General features: G+C 44.1%; 1 long non-coding RNA gene across 1 annotated transcript in view; it reads right to left on the bottom strand.

The window, feature by feature from the left end:
* LOC141091830 (uncharacterized) overlaps positions 1–16,691 on the bottom strand; it is an 83,209-nt gene that overhangs the window by 64,923 nt on the left and 1,595 nt on the right. The window contains exon 2 of the long non-coding RNA XR_012232597.1: positions 10,029–10,155. This is a non-coding gene — a long non-coding RNA (uncharacterized lncRNA). The remainder of the gene's footprint in view (positions 1–10,028; positions 10,156–16,691) is intronic.

Raw genomic sequence — 16,691 nt, 5'->3', positions numbered from 1 at the left:
TTCTGCAGTCTGCAATCCAACTAAGCGAACAAAATGTAAATCAAGTTATAAAAGCATGTGTGGTACTACACAACTTTACCCGAAAACATGACTGTCTTGCCAACAAAGCTTATGATGTTGCAGGTGTAAATACTGTCGGACCTACTCAACATGGACATCAAACACGTCGGCCACCATCTAGTGCGTGATGTCTTCGCTACTTATTTTGCTTTGCCGGAGGGATATACTCCTTGGCAAGACAATGCATTGTCTATGTTATGATTTGTTTGGCTGTGTGTGTGCTAAACACAAAATTTTGGTAAATTTCCCTTTTTTTTACCCAAAAATATAATATGTCTCAAATAAGACATTCCAAGCATCATCTAAACATTAAAAAAACTAGAAAACCATATTGACTTTACGCTTTTTACTTGCATAAATTGTAGTAGTTAACATACCATATTAATGTCATATGGCAAATATGGCCTGTATTTGAGGCCAGAAAGAAAGTTTGACAAAAGCAAACAATACTAAGAAAATTTTTAACACAAAATTATAAAACCAAGGCAAAAAAACACTCACAAATTTATATATGTAGGTGGTGGAGATGGTGGAGCAGCAGCCTGAGTGTTTTCGGTACTTTGTTGGCCTAATTGGCCATGATGCTGATTGGTGGCTGAGGCGGCATGATGGAGCATGGAAGGTACTTGGGGTGGAACATGCTGGTACTGTCCACTTTGGTAATGCGGGACATGCTCAAGGGCATTGACAGGGCCCATGTGCGGATACACCCCAGAATGTCCATGTCGACCATACCCATGTAGTGGCCACTCTCCTCCACTGGGTATGGTCAAGTGGCCATACTGGTGATGTACTGCAGGAGGATATACATGCCCATGTTGTGGGTGGTGTTGGCTAACACCTTGAGGTAGTTGTGGGGATGGACTACGCGTGGAAGGGGGATCACTTTCAGGTCTAGTGTTATCCTCAGGTGGCACAGGCATTTGGAGTCAGTTTGCCCGTGAAAGTTGCCATCTGTCTAGATAAGCCAAGATCTGAGTTGGGTTATTGGGTGGGGTGCAGGCATCTATTACAATTTGTAGAGCATGGTTTTCAGCAAATGATCTACCAGCTAGAAATAATATCTTCACCAGCAAGCTAGACAAATACTAGAAATTAAAACTAATAAACTTTATTTTAATTTGATTAAAAAGGGACTTCGTCCATTTTAAAAATGCACATGTACAAAAACACAAACACAAACAAAAGAACCGCTAAATGCGGCAAGACCAAACTTCAGAAACTTTCCGGTTTACTCTTAGTGTCGTAGTCCAAATAATACACAGGCACTCCTTCAGAGTATCCGCTTAGTATAAATTTGTTTGGAACAAGCACTCTCTTATAGTGCCGTAAATTGTCTATATTAAATCCATTGCTTTTAAATCGATGTGTTACTTCTGTATTACATCCATCATTCACACTCACAATGATTTTTGACAATTTTTACAACAACAGCCTATACTATACACAATGGCATGGCACACAGTCTGAGATTCTTCAACTCGGTGTGAAACTATACATTGCTCTACTTATGCAGTTCACCACCTCCACAGACTTCTTTTAGAAAAAAAATCTCGTATATCATGGAGAGATCTCACCCAAATATTACTCAGTAACGGGTTCCTCCATGTGACGCTCCCTTCTCCCTACGCGTTTCACCGTCCAGATCATCAGGGGAGTCTCTGGGTCAAACTTAATGCCTTCATGGAAAAAGTGCCATCACAGGGCTGTTCATTTGCTTGCTTTTTATAACATGCACTCATTAGTATGTTCCCGCCTCCTACAAGTAGGCCGGGTGTATGCCCGTGACCACTTCCTGTTGATGCGTTACCATAGTGATAGACCTATTACTCATATGTTTCCAATACCACCTTCTGACTCATTCAAATTAAACCGTTATCACAGGTGTACTTAGACATATTACTAATCTATGATTGCGCAGGAATCAACCTTCTCATAGGGTATACACTCATGCGCGCTCTTTAAACTTCGTTCAGCTTATCGGGTTGCCTGGTAACGCGCTGACGTCACTCCTCTCTCCTTCCTTTCTGGCTTGGACGCACTGCGCCTGCGTGCTCTACCGAACAAGTCCAACCCTCTTTCCTATGTCAGAGCGCCTATTTCCTCCCATTACTGAGTCACCATCCAGGGGCACACCGCGCCTGCGCACTCCATATGCAGCCGCTTCTTACAAGCTCCATCCTCTGAGTGCATATAATCCCATCACAGGGTTATCACACGGGAGCATTTGTATATCTATCTACCCTTCACATGCGCTTCATCTAACACTTTTTTTGCGTCTGTCAGCTTATGTCAATTTTCATATACAGTGGGGAAAAAAAGTATTTAGTCAGTCAGCAATAGTGCAAGTTCCACCACTTAAAAAGAGGAGAGGCGTCTGTAATTTACATCATAGGTAGACCTCAACTATGGGAGACAAACTGAGAAAAAAAAATCCAGAAAATCACATTGTCTGTTTTTTTTTCATTTTATTTGCATATTATGGTGGAAAATAAGTATTTGGTCAGAAACAAGCAATCAAGATTTCTGGCTCTCACAGACCTGTAACTTCTTCTTTAAGAGTCTCCTCTTTCCTCCACTCATTACCTGTAGTAATGGCACCTGTTTAAACTTGTTATCAGTATAAAAAGACACCTGTGCACACCCTCAAACAGTCTGACTCCAAACTCCACTATGGTGAAGACCAAAGAGCTGTCAAAGGACACCAGAAACAAAATTGTAGCCCTGCACCAGGCTGGGAAGACTGAATCTGCAATAGCCAACCAGCTTAGAGTGAAGAAATCAACTGTGGGAGCAATAATTAGAAAATGGAAGACATACAAGACCACTGATAATCTTCCTCGATCTGGTGCTCCACGCAAAATCCCACCCTGTGGGGTCAGAATGATCACAAGAACGGTGAGCAAAAATCCCAGAACCACGCGGGGGGACCTAGTGAATGAACTGCAGAGAGCTGGGACCAATGTAACAAGGCCTACCATAAGTAACACATTACGCCACCATGGACTCAGATCCTGCAGTGCCAGACGTGTCCCACTGCTTAAGCCTGTACATGTCCGGGCCCGTCTGAAGTTTTCTAGAGAGCATTTGGATGATCCAGAGGAGTTTTGGGAGAATGTCCTATGGTCTGATGAAGCCAAACTGGAACTGTTTGGTAGAAACACAACTTGTCGTGTTTGGAGGAAAAAGAATACTGAGTTGCATCCATCAAACACCATACGTACTGTAAAGCATGGTGGTGGAAACATCATGCTTTGGGGCTGTTTCTCTGCAAAGGGGCCAGGACGACTGATCCGGGTACATGAAAGAATGAATGGGGCCATGTATCGTGAGATTTTGAGTGCAAACCTCCTTCCATCAGCAAGGGCATTGAAGATGAAACGTGGCTGGGTCTTTCAACATGACAATGATCCAAAGCACACCGCCAGGGCAACGAAGGAGTGGCTTAGTAAGAAGCATTTCAAGGTCCTGGAGTGGCCTAGCCAGTCTCCAGATCTCAACCCTATAGAAAACCTTTGGAGGGAGTTGAAAGTCCATGTTGCCAAGCGAAAAGCCAAAAACATCACTGCTCTAGAGGAGATCTGCATGGAGGAATGGGCCAACATACCAACAACAGTGTGTGGCAACCTTGTGAAGACTTACAGAAAACGTTTGACCTCTGTCATTGCCAACAAAGGATATATCACAAAGTATTGAGATGAAATTTTGTTTCTGACCAAATACTTATTTTCCACCATAATATGCAAATAAAATGAAAAAAAAATAGACAATGTGATTTTCTGGATTTTTTTTTTTCTCAGTTTGTCTCCCATAGTTGAGGTCTACCTATGATGTAAATTACAGACGCCTCTCATCTTTTTAAGTGGTGGAACTTGCACTATTGCTGACTGACTAAATACTTTTTTTCCCCACTGTAAGTATAATCAGCGTTATTTAACGAAGCGACAGTATATGAAAACTTTAGTATTTTTTTACAAAGTCAATAACGATGGTGACTCAGTGATGGGAGGAAATAGGCGCTCTGACACAGGAAAGAGGGTTGGACTTGACACGGTAGAGCACGCAGGCGCGGTGCGTCCACGCCAGAAAGGAAGGAGAGAGGAGTGACGTCAGCTCGTTACCAGGCAACCCGATAAGCTGAACGAAGTATAAAGAGCGCGCATGAGTGTATACCCTATGAGAAGGTTGATTCCTGCGCAATCATAGATTAGTAATATGTCTAAGTACACCTGTGATAAGGGTTTAATTTGAATGAGTCAGAAGGTGGTATTGGAAACATATGAGTAATAGGTCTATCACTATGGTAACGCATCAACAGGAAGTGGTCACGGGCATACACCCGGCCTACTTGTAGGAGGCGGGAACATACTAATGAGTGCATGTTATAAAAAGCAAGCAAATGAACAGCCCTGTGATGGCACTTTTTCCATGAAGGCATTAAGTTTGACCCAGAGACTCCCCTGATGATCTGGACGGTGAAACGCGTAGGGAGAAGCGAGCGTCACATGGAGGAACCCGTTACTGAGTAATATTTGGGTGAGATCTCTCCATGATATACGAGATTTTTTTTCTAAAAGAAGTCTGTGGAGGTGGTGAACTGCATAAGTAGAGCAATGTATAGGTTCACACCGAGTTGAAGAATCTCAGACTGTGTGCCATGCCATTGTGTATAGTATAGGCTGTTGTTGTAAAAATTGTCAAAAATCATTGTGAGTATGAATGATGGATGTAATACAGAAGTAACACATCGATTTAAAAGCAATGGATTTAATATAGACAATTTACGGCACTATAAGAGAGTGCTTGTTCCAAACAAATTTATACTAAGCGGATACTCTGAAGGAGTGCCTGTGTATTATTTGGACTACGACACTAAGAGTAAACCGGAAAGTTTCTGAAGTTTGGTCTTGCCGCATTTAGCGTTTCTTTTGTTTGTGTTTGTGTTTTTGTACATGTGCATTTTTAAAATGGACTAAGTCCCTTTTTAATCAAATTAAAATAAAGTTTATTAGTTTTAATTTCTAGTATTTGTCTAGCTTGCTGGTGAAGGAATTTGTAGAGCACCTCTGGCCCACAGCCTGACTTCTCGGGGGATTGTGCGTAGATAGCGAGCCAGACTCCGGGCATATGCCTCATCATTTGCAGTGCCGGACAGGTAGTTCAATACCCCAGTATCCACTTGGCGTTTGGTATCCAGTTTGCATCGTTCAGGCCGTGACACTACTGCAGCCTGTGGTGAGGTATCAAGTGGGAGGGTTGGGCTGCTACTCTGCCCACGGTCCTCCTCTTCTTGATTAGCCTCCTGTCCTGCAGATGGCCATGCTGGTGGTGGTGGATGGTGATTGCTAACTTGATGGGATGATGGTCCAGCCTGTTCTTCCCCTTCACCAACTGGGTCCACTTAGACCTCAGAGTCAGAGCCTGTCTCCCACTCTGTTATATTAGATTCATTTCTATTTTTTAAGAAAAAGCCAATAATTAGTATCATACCTTAAGGAGTGGGGCAAACGTGCGGGAAAACCGGCTCTTTGGGACTGGAAGCCGGAGTGAAGAGAGTGCTACACTGACAGTGAGTGACACATTAGCCAATGATGGAACAGTAGTAGTCCCATCATCAAGTTAATGTGTTGAATAAAAAAAAAACAAAACAAAAAAAAACATACAGAACATACAACATATAACATACAGAACATACATATAACATACAACATAACATAGAGTACATACTTACCAATCACCTAATTCCCCAAAGCCCTCGTCTCCTTTAATAAAAATAAAATAAACAAACCTATACTTACCTTTCCAGTCCAGTTAATAACGAGGGTCCCACGATGATCTCCGGTGTAGAACACTGACATCGGGTAAGTCAGTGCTATACAGGGGCTTTCACGATGAACTGACAGCGGATCTAATCCTCCGCCGCTGGGAAAGAGGTCCTGTAATCCTAACACTAATTCTCATGCAGCATTGCTGTAAAGTGAGAGCCTGAACTCAGGTACCTCAGTGATGCACTGCAGGAGGCATTGTCTCCTGTGTTATGAATGGGTCACCGCTGAGGATAGCAGGCCCAGGCTAAGCCACACAAAACCAGAGAGTTTGGTAACTAAGCGGATGCAGACCCCTGATCCTGTCCACACAACTAGCAGTAGCCGTGGAGCGTACCTACGATGATCCTAGATGCCTCGGCACAGCCGGAGAGCTAACTAAGCCTAAAGCAAGAAAGGGGAAATCTAAACTGCCCCGGAGCAGACCCCAAAGGAATAGATAGCCCCCAAACATATATTGTCGGTGAGACAAGATGAAAACACAAACGCAGGCAGAAAAATTGACTGAGCAAACTATGGGGCCCACACTGACTAGACAGGACAGGAAAGGAAAGACACTGTCTGCAATCATGCAAAAAACCCTGCAAAAAAGTCCAACACATCTGCTGCACAAAAACACTGAAGTTGCACGACTTCGCCCCCACTAATCAGCACTCTGGTATATTCTGAAAGCAAAGTAAAAAGAGACCAATAAAAAAGGGGACAAAACAAACTGGTACATGCAGTAACATATGGGCGGTGATTCAGCACAGCCACAGTCGGAGCTAGCTGACCCGCACAAAGCAGAGATAAACAAAACCAGATAAAATGCAAACAGAATAGCAAATGAACCACTTAGCTGAACATGCAGGGAAAGAGCAGGAGACATCAGACCTCAGGAGGCACAAGAAGAAAATCACCAGCATTGATAGAGGGAGTCAGCTGTCTTAAATCCCAATCAGAAACCCCAGATCTCCAATCGTCTTCCTCATTATCAGGTGGCAGGTCTCTGTCAATCAGACCAGCTTCACTACCTCCAGTAACCACCAGAGGGAGCACAGAAAGAGAGCTCTCAATCTGACCAGCTCCACTATCTTCAGTAATCACCAGAGGGAAGCCAGAGAGAGAATTCACAACACTCCTGTCAGTTCATCACTGGGAGGCCCTATAGAGCAGTGACATCACCTGATGTCACTGTTCTGGAGGGGAGATCGTCGTGGGACACTTGTTATTAATTGGACTGCGTCGGACAGGGAGTATACGGTTGCTTTATTTTTTTACTTTTCATTATAGGAGACCGAAGGTGTCGTTTGGATGTGGGCGTGCAATAAAAATATGAAAACGGTGTTGTGTTTTATATAATTAAAATACTTAATTCTTATGTGTGTGGTTTTTTAACTCTTTATTTATATAAGATTAATAATGGATAGGTGTCTTATTGACGTCTCTCCATTATTAACTGGGCTTAATGTCACCTTACAATAGCAAGGTGACATTAACCCCTTATTACCCCATATCCCACCACTACACGGGAGTGGGAAGAGAGGGGCTAAGTTCCAGAATTGAGGCACCTTATAGATGCGCCATTTCTGGGGCGGCTGCGGGCTGGTATTTGTAGCCAGGGGGGTCCAATATCCATGGCCTCTTCCTAGGCTATGAATATTAGCCCGCAGCTGTCTGCGTAGGCTTTTCTGGCTATAAAATATAGGGGGACCCCACTTCATTTTTTGGGGGGTCCCCCTATTTTAATAGCCAGTAAAGGATAAGCAAACAGCTGCGGGCTGATATTCAAAGCCTGGGAAGGGGCCATGGGTATTACCCCCTTCCTAGGCTACAAATATTGGCTCCCAGCCATTGGCTTTCCCCCTCTGGCACAGAAAATTGCGCGGGAGCCCACACCATTTTTTTTTTTTTTTTTTAAATGGATATATGTATAGATATATCTATGGATATATCTATTCATATATGGATAGATATATCTATGTATCTATCCCATATCTGACTATCTATCAATCTATCTATCCCATCAGGGGAGGACACTGACAGCTTGGGGCCCCTGTGCAAGAAATGTGCCTGGGCCCCCTTCCTTTTATAGCGACAAAGCTAAATATATATATATATATATATATATATATATATATACATACTAGCTGAAGAGCCCGGCGTTGCCTGGGTATAGTAACCAACTGAGGTTAGTTATAACAAATTATAATGAATATATTGCACATAAAAACATTTCACATCATATATTCAACACTACAGATTTGCAACACAAATTAATTAAATGATTACCCAAGTACTGATAGTATTTTATTTTCAGCCTTTTGATAAACAACATGTGTATCTAATCCTATCCTGTGTGATATCTGCTGAGCTGTGTACCTAATCCTCTCCTGTGTGGTACTTTCTGCTGAGCTGTGTATATCTAATCCTATTGTGTGTTACTGATTGCTCAGCCGTGTATCTAATCCTATACTGTGTGATACTGACTGCTGAGCAGTGTATCTAATCCTATCCTGTGTGATACTGACTGCTGAGCCGTGTACCTAATCCTATCATGTGTGTTACTGACTGCTCAGCCGTGTATCTAATCCTATCCTGTATGATACTGACTGCTGAGCCGTGTATCTTATCCTATCCTGTGTGATACTGACTGCAGAGCCGTGTATCTAATCCTATTCTGTGTGATACTGTCTGCTGAGCCGTGTATCTAATCCAATTCTGTGTGATACTGTGTGCTGAGCTGTGTATCTAATCCTATCCTCTGTGATACCGTCTGCTGAGCCGTGTATCTATTCCTGTCCTGTGTGATACTGACTGCTGAGTTGTGTATTTAATCCTATCCTGTGTGATACTGACTGCAGAGCCATGTATCTAATCCTATTCTGTGTGATACTGACTGCTGAGCCGTGTACCTAATCCTATCATGTGTGTTACTGTCTGCTGAGCCGTGTATCTAATCCAATTCTGTGTGATACTGTGTGCTGAGCTGTGTATCTAATCCTATCCTCTGTGATACCGTCTGCTGAGCCGTGTATCTATTCCTGTCCTGTGTGATACTGACTGCTGAGTTGTGTATTTAATCCTATGCTGTGTGATACTGACTGCAGAGCCATGTATCTAATCCTATTCTGTGTGATACTGTCTGCTGAGCCGTGTATCTAATCCAATTCTGTGTGATACTGTGTGCTGAGCAGTGTATCTAATCCTATCCTGTGTGAAACCATCTGCTGAGCCATGTATCTAACCTTATCCTGTGTGATACTGACTGCTCAGCCGTGTGTCTAATCCTCTCCTGTGTGATACTGACTGCTGAGCCGTGTGTCTAATCCTCTCCTGTGTGATACTGACTGCTGAGCTGTGTATCTAATCATATCCTGTGTGATACTGACCGCTGAGCAGTGTATCTAATCCTATCCTGTGTGAAACCATCTGCTGAGCCATGTATCTAACCTTATCCTGTGTGATACTGACTGCTGAGCCGTGTATCTACTCCTATCCTGTGTGATACTGGGCTCCCCCTGCAGTCTGTGTCAGAGGGTGGTCTGTGTTGGCACGGTAATAAATTGTGTTATTTGCAGCTTTACAGGACGATAACACCATAGAAATGATAAAAATAATAGGCAAAATTGTTTGGTGAATTGGAACGCACGGGGTTAAAATTTCTCCTCACAACATAGCCTATGACGCTCTCGGGGACCAGACGTGTGACTGTGCAAAATTTTGTGGCTGTAGCTGTCACGGTGCAGATGCCAATCCCGGACATACACACAAACATACATACATGCATACACTTTTTCTCCATTATGTACATAGGGGCAAAATTGTTTGGTGAATTTGAACGTGTGGGGTTAAAATTTCGCCTCACAACATAGCCTATGACGCTCTCGGGGTCCAGACGTGTGACTGCAAAATTTTGTGGCTGTAGCTGCGACAGTGCAGATGCCAATCCCGGACATACACACACACACATTGAGCTTTATATATTATATATACACATATATATATATATATATATATATCCACACACGCATACACGTATACATATTACATAGTCTCCTTTATTATGTATATTGCTGTCCCTTTTACAGTACCCTCTCTTTTTATGTACAGCACCGTCCCTTACATATTGGATTATATAGACCCCTGTTTTTTATTACATACCGTCCTGTCTTGTTAGCTGTATAATGCAATGATGGCTGATGGAGCATGGGAAAGCTTCCTTTCTAATGGAGGAGCTGATGGACTTGTAGTCTGGTCACCGGCTCCTCGATCAGCAGTCATTTTATATCTAAAAAGAGAGGGGACCATGTTATAAAAGAGGGCACTGTGAATAGCAAAATTAACAAGAATACACTATGTAAGAGACAGCACTATACATAACAGCAGAGGAAGCTGTATAATAAGGGACGGCACCATATATACTGTAACTAGAGAGGATGGTACGTAATAAGGGATGGTGTTATACACAATAAAAGAGGAAAATATGTAACTAAGGATGGTGTTATACAGAATTATTGAGTACAACATATGCTAAGAGACTGTGATATACATAATAAGCACGTACACTATATGCTAAGGGACTGTGTTACACATAATAAGTACGTACACTATATACTAAGGGACTGTGTTAGACATAGTAAGTGAGTACATTATATACTAAGGGACTGTGTTAGACATAATAAGTGATAATGTCTTCCTCCACCTCCCCTTGTTCCTATGGCCATTATAAGTCCCCCTTCCTCCCATCCCAATCACCCCCCATACCCCTCATTGTCCTCCTCCCCCCTGCATCCCATTATTTTCCTCTCTCCCACCCTATCATTGCCATCTTCACCACCTCCATCATTGCCTTCTCCACCACCACTATCTTTGCCTTCTCCCCACCACTCCCATTCTCATCATTGCCCATTCCACCACCTCCATCATTGCACTCTCCCCCACCCCCATTATCATTTATTTTTCACCCCACCACCCCCTCATTACCCTTTCCACCACCTCCATCATTGCCTTCTCCCCTACCACCCCATCATTGCCCTCCCCATCACCCCCATCATTACCTTCTCCTCATAACTCCCATCATTGCCTTCTCCCCATCACTCCCATCATTGCCTTCTCCAGCACCCCCATCATGGCCTTCTCCTTCACCCCCATCATTGCGTTCTCTCCATCACTCCCATCATTGCCTTCTCCCCGTCACTCCCATCACTGCCTTCTCCATCACCCCATCATGGCCTTCTCCCATCACCACATCATGGCATTCGCCGTCAACCCATCACGGCCTTCTCTCCATCACTCCCATCATTGCCTTCTCCATCACCCCCATCATTGCCTTCTCCATCACCCCCATCATTGCCTTCTCCATCACCCCCATCATTGCCTTCTCCATCACCCCATCACTGCCTTCTCTCCATCATTCCCATGATCCCATTAATGCATTCTCTCCATCACCCCCATCATGCCCTTCTCTCCCCATCACGGCCTTCTCCTCATGCCCCCATCATATCATTGCCTTCTCTCCTCCAGGGCCAGGCTCCACCTACACACACACACAGACACACACACACACAATCACACACACAGACAGACACCACCTCTCTCCTCTCACCTGTCCGCAGCATCACCCGTGCTTCCTCACTCTGGCACAGCAGCGGCCGCTGAATGATGACGTCATTCAGCGGCGCGCTCCTCTCTGTGTCAGAGACAGGAAGCGCAGCCTCCGGGCAGGAAGCAGGATGGATCCTTGTAGCTCCGTTCCTGCTATTTTCTCTTGCAGGCAGCGGAGCTGCTTGGTTCGCTCCCTGCCCGCCGCTGCACATGAGGGCAATCTGGCCAGGGGCCTCCAGAGTCTCGGGCCAGATTGTCCTCATCATTAGCCGCCTTGCAGGGCCCCTTGGAGGCTCTGGGCCCCGATGCAGTCGCACGGGTTGAACCGGCGGGATGTCCGCCCATGTATCCCATATCTATCTATCCCATATATCTATCTATCAAAATGCAACACGGTGCGTTTTTGTGCGCTCGGCGCAACGCCAAAAGGGCGCAAGCGCTGGCAAAATCATACCAGCGAACGGCCATGTATTGCCAAGTTTTTAACACTAAGGTTTGGATACGGCTTTAAAGAAGGCTACTACTTGCGATATACAGCAATTTTATTACAAAGCACAAAATTAAAGGAATTATATTATTAAATAGTATGATTGCGTATACTTTTGTATATTTTAAGATACAAAGGTTAAGTACATATAAAGGTTAACTATATACAGTATCCCAGCAAAGAGCAAACAGATGAACGGCAAACTAGGGCACACAAATCACCACATTAACCCCTTCCTGACATGAGACGTACTATCCCGTCCACGGTACCCGGGCCCGTATGACCGGGGACGGGATAGTACGTCTACCGCGATCAGCGGCGCCCACGTGGTGAGCGCCGCTGATCGCGGCCGGGTGTCAGCTGATTATCACAGCTGACACCCGGCACAATGTGTCAGGGGCGGTCACGGACCGCCCCCGACACATTAACCCCTTGCACACCGCGATCAAACGCGATCGCGGTGTACCGGGAGTTAAAGGGAAGCATCGGCAGGGAGGGGGCTCCCTCCGTGCTTCCCTGAGCCCCCCACGGCAGCGCAATGTGCAGCGCTGCTGCGGGGGACTCCTATCCTCCAGGCCCCCGAATCCAAGATGGCGACGGGGGCCTTCGGGGGCCTGGGGAAGCTGGCTTCCTCAGTGCCTGCAAAGCGCAGGCATGAGGAAGCCTTGTGCACTGCCTGTGACAGATTGCTGATCTGTCACAGTGATCTGTGATGTGACAGATCAGCGATCTGTCACAGGACAGTGATGTCCCACCTGGGACTATGTAATAAAGTAAAAAAAAATTTAAAAAAAAGTGTAAAAATAAATTAAAAAAAATCGCCAAATAAATTAGTAAAAAAAAAAAAAAATATTCCCCAATAAATTCATTTTTTTAAAATAATAAAAAAAAAAAACAATAAATGTACACATATTAGGTATCGCCGCGTCCGTAACGACCTGCCCTATAAAACTGTCCCATTAGTTAACCCCTTTAGCGAACCCCTTAAAAAATAAAAATAAAAAACGAAGCAAAAAATAATGATTTATTATCATACCGCCAAACAAAAAGTGCAATAACGCGAGATCAAAAAGACGCATATAAATATCCATGGTACCGCTGAAAACGTCATCTTGTCCCGCAAAAAACAAGCCGCCACACAGCATCATCAGCAAAAAAATAAAAAAGTTATAACTCGCAGAATAAAGCGATGCAAAAATAATTATTTTTTATATAAAATAGTTTTCATTGCATAAAACCGACAAAAACATAAAAAAAACCTAAATGAGGTATCGCTGTAACCGTACTGACCCGAAGAATAAAAGCGCTTTATCAATTTTACCGCACGCGGAACGGTGTAAACGCACCCCCCCCAAAAGAAATTCATGAAACGCTGGTTTTTGTTCATTCTGCGTCCCAAAAATCGGAATAAAAAGCGATCAAAAAATTTCACGTGCCCGAAAATGGTACCAATAAAAACGTCAACTCGTCCCGCAAAAAATAAGACCTCACATGACTCGGTGGGTCAAAATACGGAAAAATTATAGCTCTCAATATGTGGTGATGCAAAAACTATTTTTACAATAAAAAGCGTCTTTTAGCGTGCGACAGCCGCCAAACATAAAAACCGCCATAAATAGTAAATCAAACCCCCCGTTATCACCCCTTTAGTTAGGGAAAAATAATAAAATAAAAAAAATGTATTTATTTCCATTTTTCCATTAGGGTTAGGGCTAGGGTTAGGGCTAGGGGTGTGTTGGGGTAGGGTTAGGTTAGGGTTAGGGCTAGGGTTAGGGCTAGGGTTAGGGTTAGGGCTAGGGTTAGGGCTAGGGTTAGGGCTAGGGTTAGGGCTAGGGTTAGGGCTAGGGTTAGGGCTAGGGTTAGGGGCGTGTTGGGGTTCGGGTTGGAGTTAGAATTGGGGGTTTCCACTGTTTGGGCACATCAGGGGCTCTCCAAATGCAACATGGCGTCTGATCTCAATTCCAGCCAATTCTGAGTTGAAAAAGTCAAATGGTGCTCCTTCCCTTCCAAGCTCTGCTATGCGCCCAAACAGTGTTTTACCCCCTCATGTAGGGTATCAGCCTACTCAGGACAAATTGCAAAACAATTTTTGGGGTCCAATTTCTCCTGTTACCCTTAGGAAAATAAAAAATTGGGGGCAAAAATATCATTTTTGTGGAAAAAAAATGATTTTTTTATTTTCACGTCCGAGTGTTATAAACTTCTGTGAAGCACTTGGGGGTTCAAAGTGCTCACCACACATCTAGATAAGTTCCGTGGGGGGTCTAGTGTCCAAAATGGGGTCACTTGTGGGGAGTTTCAATAGTTTAGGTACATCAGGGGCTCTCCAAACGCACATGACAACCGCAGACCATTCCATCAAAGTCTGCGTTCCAAAACGTCACTGCTTCCCTTCCGAGCCCCGACGTGTGTCCATACAGTAGTTTTCTCCCACATATGGGGTGTCAGCGTACTCAGGACAAATTGGACAACAACTTTTGGGGTCCAATTTCTCCTGGTACCCTTGGGAAAATAAAAAAAATGGTGACTAAAAGATCATGTTTGTGGAAAAAATACGAATTTTTTATTTTCACGCCCGGGCGTTGTAAACTTCTGTGAAGCACTGGGGGGGTCAAAGTGCTCACCACACATCTAGATAAGTTCCTTGGGGGGTCTAGTTTACAAAATGGTGTCATTTGTGGGGGGTTTCCACTGTTTAGGTACATTAGGGGCTCTCCAAAGGCAACATGACACCCGCAGACCATTCCATCAAAGTCTGCATTCCAAAACGTCACTACTTCCCTTCCGAGCCCTGACGTGTGCCCATACAGTAGTTTTCTCCCACATATGGGGTAGCAGCGTACTCAGGACAAATTGGAAAACAACTTTTGGGGTCCAATTTCTCCTGGTACCCTTGGGAAAATAAAAAAATGGTGACTAAAAGATCATGTTTGTGGAAAAAATACGAATTTTTTATTTTCACGCCCGGGCGTTGTAAACTTCTGTGAAGCACTGGGGGGGTCAAAGTGCTCACCACACATCTAGATAAGTTCCTTGGGGGGTCTAGTTTACAAAATGGTGTCATTTGTGGGGGGTTTCCACTGTTTAGGTACATTAGGGGCTCTCCAAAGGCAATATCACACCCGCAGACCATTCCATCAAAGTCTGCATTCCAAAACGTCACTACTTCCCTTCCGAGCCCCGACGTGTGCCCATACAGTAGTTTTCTCCCACATATGGGGTATCAGCATACTCAGGACAAATTGGACAACAACTTTTGGGGTCCAATTTCTCCTGGTACCCTTGGGAAAATAAAAAAATGGTGACTAAAAGATCATGTTTGTGGAAAAAATACGAATTTTTTATTTTCACGCCCGGGCGTTGTAAACTTCTGTGAAGCACTGGGGGGGTCAAAGTGCTCACCACACATCTAGATAAGTTCCTTAGGGGGTCTAGTTTCCAAAATGGTGTCATTTGTGGGGGGTTCCACTGTTTTGGTACATCAGGAGTTTTCCAAATGCGACATGGTGTCCGATCTCAATTCCAGCCAAAAACGTCAAATGGCGCTGCTTCCCTTCCGAGCTCTGCCATGCCCCCAAATAGTGGTTTACCCCCACATGTGGGGTATCAGCGTACTCAGGACAAATTGCACAATAACTTTTAGGGTCCTGTTACCCTTGGAAAAATAAGAATTGAGGGTGAAAAGATCATTTTTGTGGAAAAAATATGATTTTTTAATTGTATGGCTTTATGTTATAAACTTCTGTGAAGCCCATGGGGGTTCAAAGTTCTCACCACACATCTAGATAAGTTCCTTAGGGGGTCTAGTTTCCAAAATGGTGTCATTTGTGGGGGGTTTCCACTGTTTTGGTACATCAGGGGTTTTCCAAACGCGACATGGTGTCCGATCTCAATTCCAGCCAAAAACGTCAAATGGCGCTGCTTCCCTTCCGAGCTCTGCCATGCGCCCAAATAGTGGTTTACCCCCACATGTGGGGTATCAGCGTACTCAGGACAAATTGCACAATAACTTTTAGGGTCCTGTTACCCTTGGAAAAATAAAAATTGAGGGTGAAAAGATCATTTTTGTTTAAAAAATATGATTTTTTAATTGTATGGCTTTATGTTATAAACTTCTGTGAAGCCCATGGGGGTTCAAAGTTCTCACCACACATCTAGATAAGTTCCTTAGGGGGTCTAGTTTCCAAAATGGTGTCATTTGTGGGGGGTTTCCACTGTTTTGGTACATCAGGGGTTTTCCAAACGCGACATGGTGTCCGATCTCAATTCCAGCCAAAAACGTCAAATGGCGCTGCTTCCCTTCCGAGCTCTGCCATGCGCCCAAATAGTGGTTTACCCCCACATGTGGGGTATCAGCGTACTCAGGACAAATTGCACAATAACTTTTAGGGTCCTGTTACCCTTGGGAAAATAAAAATTGGGGTGAAAAGATCATTTTTGTGGAAAAAATATGATTTTTTAATTGTACCGCTGTACGTTATAAACTTCTGTAAAGCCCTTGTGGGTTCAAAGTTCTCACCACATATCTAGATAAGTTCCTTGGGGGGTCTAGTTTCCAAAATGGGGTCACTTGTAGGGGGTTTCCACTGTTTAGGTACATCAGGGACTCTCCAAACGTGACATGGCGTCCAATCTGAATTCCAGCCAATTTTGCATTGAAAAAGTCAAACGGCGCTCCTTCCATTCTGAGCTCTGCCATGCGCCGAAACAGTCGTTCCCCCCCACATATCAGG

Source organism: Dendrobates tinctorius, unplaced genomic scaffold (genome assembly GCF_039654945.1).
Source record: "Dendrobates tinctorius isolate UK_male_01 unplaced genomic scaffold, ASM3965494v1 ptg000056l, whole genome shotgun sequence".
In the NCBI taxonomy this organism is placed as follows: Eukaryota; Metazoa; Chordata; class Amphibia; order Anura; family Dendrobatidae; genus Dendrobates; species Dendrobates tinctorius.
Note: the sequence above shows the minus strand (reverse complement) of the source record. Positions and strands in the feature narration are given on the sequence as shown.